We start from the raw sequence: 7,529 nt of genomic DNA, 5'->3' as shown, positions 1-7,529 counted from the left end.
ATGCAAATGGTCAGGTTCATTAATGTATACTCTGTAGCTAAATTTTGAGTAGATTATTTCTTTATTCTGTGCTGTTACTGGATTCCTTTTGCTCACTTTAAGATACCAAGGCTTGAGGATCTTTGTGTAGAAATTTTGTCCAAAATTTGGTTCTATCTTCATTTCACTCTACTCTCATGGAGAACCTTTTCCCCACACCCCTTCCTTCTTTCTATCTCTGCATGAGCTGTTTCCCTGCTGAGTGTAAGGTCCATCTTCTGCTTCCCTGCTGCTCAACCCTCCTGTTCTTGAGCACTGAGCGCCAATATATTCCCTTTGCTAATAGTTGCCAGCAGCATGGGTCACACTCTTCTCTGTAGCATTTATAGTATTTGTAACTCATACCATGGAAAAGATGGAAAATTTAAAGAGTAAAATTCTGGATTATTGTTTCTGGGGGATCCTTGATGATGTTCTGTGTAGAATTGGAGGTTCAATTTCAGCAATAAGAATTACATCCTATGAATAGAGATACAAAAGAAATCACTAACCTTCTCCAGAGTTTAAAGAACTTGAAAGGTCAAAAAGAAGTAGTTCCATAAAGACTAGACAGCAAGAGTGGTGGTATGTTTGGAAGTACCCCTACAAGTCCATGTGTTGAATGTTTGAGCCCCAGCTTTTTTTAATGCTATTGGGAGTTGGTGGAACCTTTAAAAACTGTGGCCTAGGCACTTGGCTTCAAAGCTGGCACTTGGAGTTTGAGTGTGGAGTCGCAGACTGGGTAGCAGCCGCCGTGGCAGCCATGGGACAATAATCTGGGGTGCTATTCTTCAGAGTCTTGAGTGCTTGTGTGGCTGTTAAAAACAAAGGAGAAGATTAAAACTGTCACTGGAACAACTGATTTGGCATACCTATTGAATAACTATGGAAGACTATTCCAAAATAGAGAAAATTGGAGAAGGTACTTATGGAGTTGTATATAAGGGTAGACACAAAACTACAAGTCAAATGGTAACCATGAAGAAAATCAGACTAGAAAGTGAAGAGGTAGGGGTTCCTAGTACTGCAATTTGGGAAATTTCTCTATTAAAAGAACTTCGTCATCCAAATATATTCAGCCTTCAAGATGTGCTCATGCAGGATTCCAGGTTATATCTCATTTTTGAATTCCTTTCCATGGATCTCAAGAAGTACTTGGATTCTGTCCCTCCTGGTCAGTTCATGGATTCTTCACTTGTTAAGAGTTATTTGTACCAAATCCTTCAGGAGATTGTGTTTTGTCACTCTAGAAGATTTATTCACAGAGACTTAAAACCTCAAAATCTCTTGATCGATGACAAAGGAACAATTAAACTTGCTGATTTTGGCCTTGCCAGAGCTTTTGGAATACCTATTAGGGTATATACACATGAGGTAGTGACACTTTGGTATAGATCTCCTGAAGTATTGCTGGGATCGGCCCGTTACTCCATTCCAATTGGCATTTAGAGTATAGGCACCATATTTGCAGAATTGGCAACCAAGAAACCACTTTTTCATGGAGATTCAGAAATTGATCAATTCTTCAGGATTTTCAGAGCTTTGGGCACTCCCAACAATGAAGTGTGGCCTGAAGTGGAATCTTTACAGGATTATAAGAATACATTTCCCAAGTGGAAACCAGGAAGCCTGACATCCCATGTCAAAAACTTAGATGAAAATGGCTTGGATTTGCTCTCAAAAATGTTAGTCTATGATCCCGCCAAACGAATTTCTGGCAAAATGGCACTGAATCATCCATATTTTGATGATTTGGACAATCAGATTAAGAAGATGTAGCTTTCTGACAAAAAGTATCCACGTTATATGAAGGATGGATATTTGTACTGTTGACTCTATTTTTGTCCTGTATATTTTTCTTCTTATTGTTGTAAAACTTCAGCTGTACTTCATCTTCTACTTTCAAAAGTATAACTTAAAAATGTAAATATTGTTCTATATGAATTTAAATGTAATAATTCTGTATATGTGTGTAGATCTCACTGTGACAACTATTTGTTACTATAATAAAACTATAAAATCTATGGATTTCAAAAACAAAAAACAAAAAACAAACTGTGGCCTAGTGGAAGGAAGATGGATCACTGTGAGCATGCACTTAAAGGGGATACAGGGACCTCACCCCCTACCTTTTTCTCTTCCTCTTTGCTCTCTATCTGTGATTGAGTTTAACAAGCCTCCTCTGCCAGGGACTCATGTCTTAGTATACTCTGTCACTATGACACTAAATCAATAGAGTCAAACAAACATGAGCTGAAACTATGAACTGAAATTGGACAAAAATAAATAAAAATAAAAATTTTTAAAAATTTCCTCTTTTTGTCTCAGGTGTTTTGTAACACCTGAGAAGGAAGCTGACTAACCCAAGTAGAAAGCTTCATCTTATATATACAGACCACAGATGGTGAGGAGACCAGTTATTTTACTGTTATGATCAAAGGAAGTTCTCCAACATACCTTCTGGGATTAGCAACGGAGTCTTTCAAAAAGAAACAGAATGTACAGAAAGAAATGTTTCTGTTTTTGAGATAGATATAACATGACTGTCATGAATAGCAGAGATCTATATAGGGTTATAAAATATTGTAGCATAATATAGCATAACATTGATACATGCCAGGGGGATAAAATATATTGCATAACATTACACACAGTACCACATACAGATGTCCCCAAGTTATAATGTTTTGACTTATAATATTTCAACCTTATGATGGTGTGAGTGTTATGATCTTTTCCTAAGCTACAATTCTGTCTTTAGTTGGTGGACAGAGGAAATGAGCCACACCTCCTACTTACCACGTTATGATGACCAACCTTTACAGGGTACTGGGTTGCTAAACTGTGGTTTCTATAGGTTAGGTATATTCAGCACATTTTTGGTTTAGAATATTTTCAACTTATAATAATTTGGGTATAACCCTAACCCTTTTATAAGTGAAGGAACTTCTGTATATATGGTCCACTCATACATGGATTTTTTTAAAAAGTTTTATGTTTGTGACAGTTTGAAAAAACTCAGACAACCTGCATAGCCTTGCAATATAGAAAATAAAAATTAAGAAAATTTAGGGATGTCACGAATACATAATATGTATGTAGATAATAGTCTATTTTATTATTCACTACACAGATCTGTTTAAAAAATAAAATTAATCACAACTCACACACAAATATAGACTGTATACAGTGAGAAATGTAGACAAATATAAGGATACAGCATTAAATCATAATTGCATGAGGTTAACTATACATACTGTACTACTGTAATATTGTAGCCACCTCCTGCTGCTATAGCAGAAAACTCAAGTGTTACAAGTAGCTGAGTATTCATTTAAAATGCTAAGGGAGCCTAATTAATTCCATGCAGGCAGTTCATCTCTCCAGTAAATTGTATATCACAGTGAAAATTGGTCTATCTCAGTTCTTTTATATTTTTCATTATATAGAACACACATGACATAAAAGTATATATTAATGAACTGTTATTGTTATCAGTAAGGTTTCCAGTCAATAGCAGGGTATCATTAGTTCATTTTTTAAGGAGTGAAAATCTGTATTCAGGTTTTTGACTGCTGGGAGACAGTGAATCAGCCCTCCAAATTATGTCATCAATGAAGGGTCAATTGTATATATAAAATAAATAAAACTATGAACTAGAAGATTGTGGATTACATTTCATATCTCCAAGAAGGGGAATAAAAGAATTTCAACTTCATTATTAATTGTTTATTTCTTTAATTAAAAATGGAAACAAATATTGTAAAAATACCAGTCTTTTCTTTCTGGGTAAATAGTATATTATATTAATCTTTGTACTTGTATAAATACTGTTTTTTTTTTCTTCATGTTATTCTTAGAACCTCATTTCATACCTCAAAGTCATTTGTGTGGACTTGAGCCTCTTGAGTGTCCAAGAGCTGCAGTCTTAAAAGAGCTCTAGCTATGAAACAAACAGAAATCAAGATATGTCAGTGAAGTGGAATGGAAAGGTAGACCCTATTGGGGTGAGGACCCTGGGACAGGGACTAATGAACTCATTTACCCTGAGCCACTGCAGGCTTCCAAAAGCATCAACAGTACATTAGCATCCACTGCTAGGAATTACTTAAAGGAAATTTCTTGGAGGTGAGAGATCTTGCCTTTTGAAGAGGAGATGGATCTTAAACAAATTAAATGTATATTAGGCAAAGAAAATAATTTAAACATTTTAAAGTAAATAACACTTTCAGAATGCATTAGATACATCATTCCCTCTTATGGACAGTGCGATAAAACATAAAAAATAAAATAAACTCTGTTCATCCCATTAAAGATCAAATGAATTCCCTTCAATCCTAATAACGGTGTGGGATAAGTTCAAACCTTCCCAGGCCAATTGGACTTATGGAAGGAAAGGGAAGGTGAAAGTGTTTCAGGAAGAGAATCCAGTTGCAGAAATGCATGACAGTAAGTAAATAAGGAAGGGCCCTCAGTGTCCTCTGTTCAGACTTGGTGGGGTGATCAGGAGCCGGGGACTGTGTCCATACTGAGGAATGCAGACTTCATTTTTGTTGTTTTTCTTTTTATTGATACATGGCAGCAGAATCAATTTTGACATATTCATAACAAACACACTGAGATTTCACCTCACTCCAGTCAATGACAACTGTCAAGAATACATGTAACAATAAATGTTGGTGAGAATGTGGGGATAAGGATACACTCATACATTGCTGGTGGTACTGCAAATTGGTGCAATGACCCTGGAAAGCAGTATAGAGATCCCTCAAAATAGGAATGGAATCACCATTTGACATGGTTATACCACTTCTCAGTATATATCCGCAGGAGTTAAATTAAGCATACGATAGTGACACAGCCACATCAATGTTTAAAACTGCTTAATCCACAATAGTTAAACTATGGAACCAACCTTGGTGCCCCAGAAAAATGCAGACTTCTTGCCACAGGGGATCAGGCATGATCCTCAGAATTGAGTTGGTTATTATTTCTCATTTCTCACCATTTTCACACCTCAGAACTCTTCCATCTGTTCTCAGCTATATTTCACAAAAAACATCTCTATCCAAGATGATTCACAGTCTCTCTGATGTTTAGTCCAATGAACACTTTAAAACTATTTGATTACCTTCACACACCATTTAATACTGCTGACTATTACCTTCCAGAAATCGTTTCCTTTTAAGCTTCCTATATCCCATCAGTGATACTATGATTTATATGGTCCCCTCCTTGAGCACCTTCCTTAGTTTCCCTTCTTTGAGATGCCCCTAAAGGTTGATATTCAATAAAATTATGCCTTTTCTTCCTGTGTATGCCTCATAGGATGCATACTTCCTATAATTTCACATATCCTACCAGCTCATCTCATCTATTACCATGGCTTTTATAGCACATCGATCTTGATGTTTCCTAAATGTTAATACTCACCTTGATCTCCTTACTGAGTCACAGAGTCCTGTAGACCTTGTGTTAGGTCCCTAGAGCTCCCCTCGGTAGAGCTGCCTTGTCTCTTTTCATACCACAGGAGGTATGTTAGTGTTGTGTTGCTGTGACCAAAATCCTTGGCGAGAACAACTTAGAGGAGGAAAGATATTTAATTTGTCTCATAGTTTCAGAAGATTTAGTCTCTAGTTGGTTGGCTCCAGTGCAGAAATATCAAGGCAGAAAAGCATGGTAGAGGAAGGCTGTCAGCTCATAGCAGTCAGGAAGGAGAAAGAGAGAGAGGTCCAGGGAGAAAAATAAGCCCTATAGGTCCCAGTGACCTACTTCCTCTGATTAGGTTGCACATTAAGTCTCATGGTAATTCAACCAGCTATTAAATAATTCAGTGATGAAATCAGAGCCCTCATCATCTAATCATTTCCTAAAAGCCCCTTCTCTGAATCTTGCTGCATTAGGAACCACATTTTCAACAAATCAGACTTTGGAGGGACATTCCAGATCCAAGCCATATCAGGGAAGGCTATGGAGCACTAGGCAAGGAGGAAGTCGTGTGTCTGCAGAACTCAGATACTGAGGTCATGTTCACTCATTGTGCATGGTGCCTGGAAGGACCAACAATGCTTCCCTTATTAACACTGGAACACTCTGATCAGAATTGTAAGCAGAGCACAATGCAGTAAAATGCTCTTTACAAGAATGCACATCTAAATGGACAACATATTATTGACATTACATGGACAAATACAAAGATATACCATTTGAAATGGAAAGATAGTATACATGTTAATATTTTATGAAGGAAGACTGACTTGAAGAAAGAAGTGAGACAAGCAATAATAAGAGACATAATCAACAAAGAAGATATATAAAAGCATCATGCACTAAATAATAAAGTAATCAAACACAAAGTTCAAATACTTCCTGAAGTCCAAATAGATCTTGAGAAAAATAAAAATAATTGTAGTATGAAATATAAGCATACACTTTTTCAGAAGTTCACCAAAGAAGAAGAAAAATAAACATGATGCCGAGGATTTGAATTATTTAATTAACAAACCATAATTTAATGCAGATGTAGAATGAAGTTCCCTTTAACAAGGAATTCACATTATTTTTGTATGTTCATAACAGACTTACAAAAATTAAGCATTTATCTTAGCATAAAGTAAAATATTATGAACTGTAAAAGCATGAATACAAATTAAGAAGTCAGAACATAATACAATTAGATAAGAGAATATAAACAAATACAAAAGCTAAAATAAAATAAAGCAGGATAAATATAATAAAAATTTGAATTTCTAAAATTATCTAGTAGGAAAATCAAGCTGAATTGGGGAGAAAAAAGCAAGATGAAAATACTTTTAAAAATGAATATGAATTATAAATGAAATATAATTTTTAAACTATGAATATTTTGTGGCAATTAAGTTGAATTTAGGAAAAATATAATTAGAAACTTAATTATAGACTTAAAAATAGACTTAGAAACACATAAGCATGTATAACATGCTTTATCTGGGGGGTGAATTTGAATAGATCAGTTTTGCTATAATGTGTTGCATATCAATAACAGGCTACACTTAATCTTCAGGTAAGAAGACTGCCATGACTGACAGACCTCACAAGTGCCCACAGTTTGATCTGACTTAAAACACTTGGATTGGTCCCTCTCAAGTTGGGGATTTTTCCTTTTCCCACCTTATGGTTCTTATTAAACAACAGCAACAAAATCATTCTGAAAGGTGAATGGGGTTCAGAATCTGTCTGAGATGAATCAATGGACACCTCCTTTGTGCTTCTTATCTTTACGATCTCCTCAATACAGCAAGTCACCAACCCAGTCCAATCAGTGCTCATGTCTCTACTCACCAGAAAGCCAGGATACACTAAGCAATCCTGGTAAGGTGTGCAAAGGCTGGCAAGATAATGTTCTGTGCAATTTAAAATGTTAAGATGAAAGGAGACCCAGACTCAGTGTGGCATACCTGTAGTCCCAGCTACTCTTGCAACTGAAGCAGTATGATTTCAAGTTCAAAGCTAGTCTAGACAGTTAGGGAGAT

The 7,529-nt window shown here is 35.9% G+C and overlaps 1 pseudogene; it reads left to right on the top strand.

Annotated features, from left to right (window-relative positions):
• The first annotated feature begins 903 nt into the window (after window positions 1-903).
• Window positions 904-2,045, top strand: LOC124965667 (cyclin-dependent kinase 1-like; annotated as a pseudogene).
• The last annotated feature ends 5,484 nt before the right edge of the window (window positions 2,046-7,529 follow it).

The sequence above is a fragment of the Sciurus carolinensis genome, chromosome 15 (assembly GCF_902686445.1).
Source record: "Sciurus carolinensis chromosome 15, mSciCar1.2, whole genome shotgun sequence".
In the NCBI taxonomy this organism is placed as follows: domain Eukaryota; kingdom Metazoa; phylum Chordata; class Mammalia; order Rodentia; family Sciuridae; genus Sciurus; species Sciurus carolinensis.
Note: the sequence above shows the minus strand (reverse complement) of the source record. Positions and strands in the feature narration are given on the sequence as shown.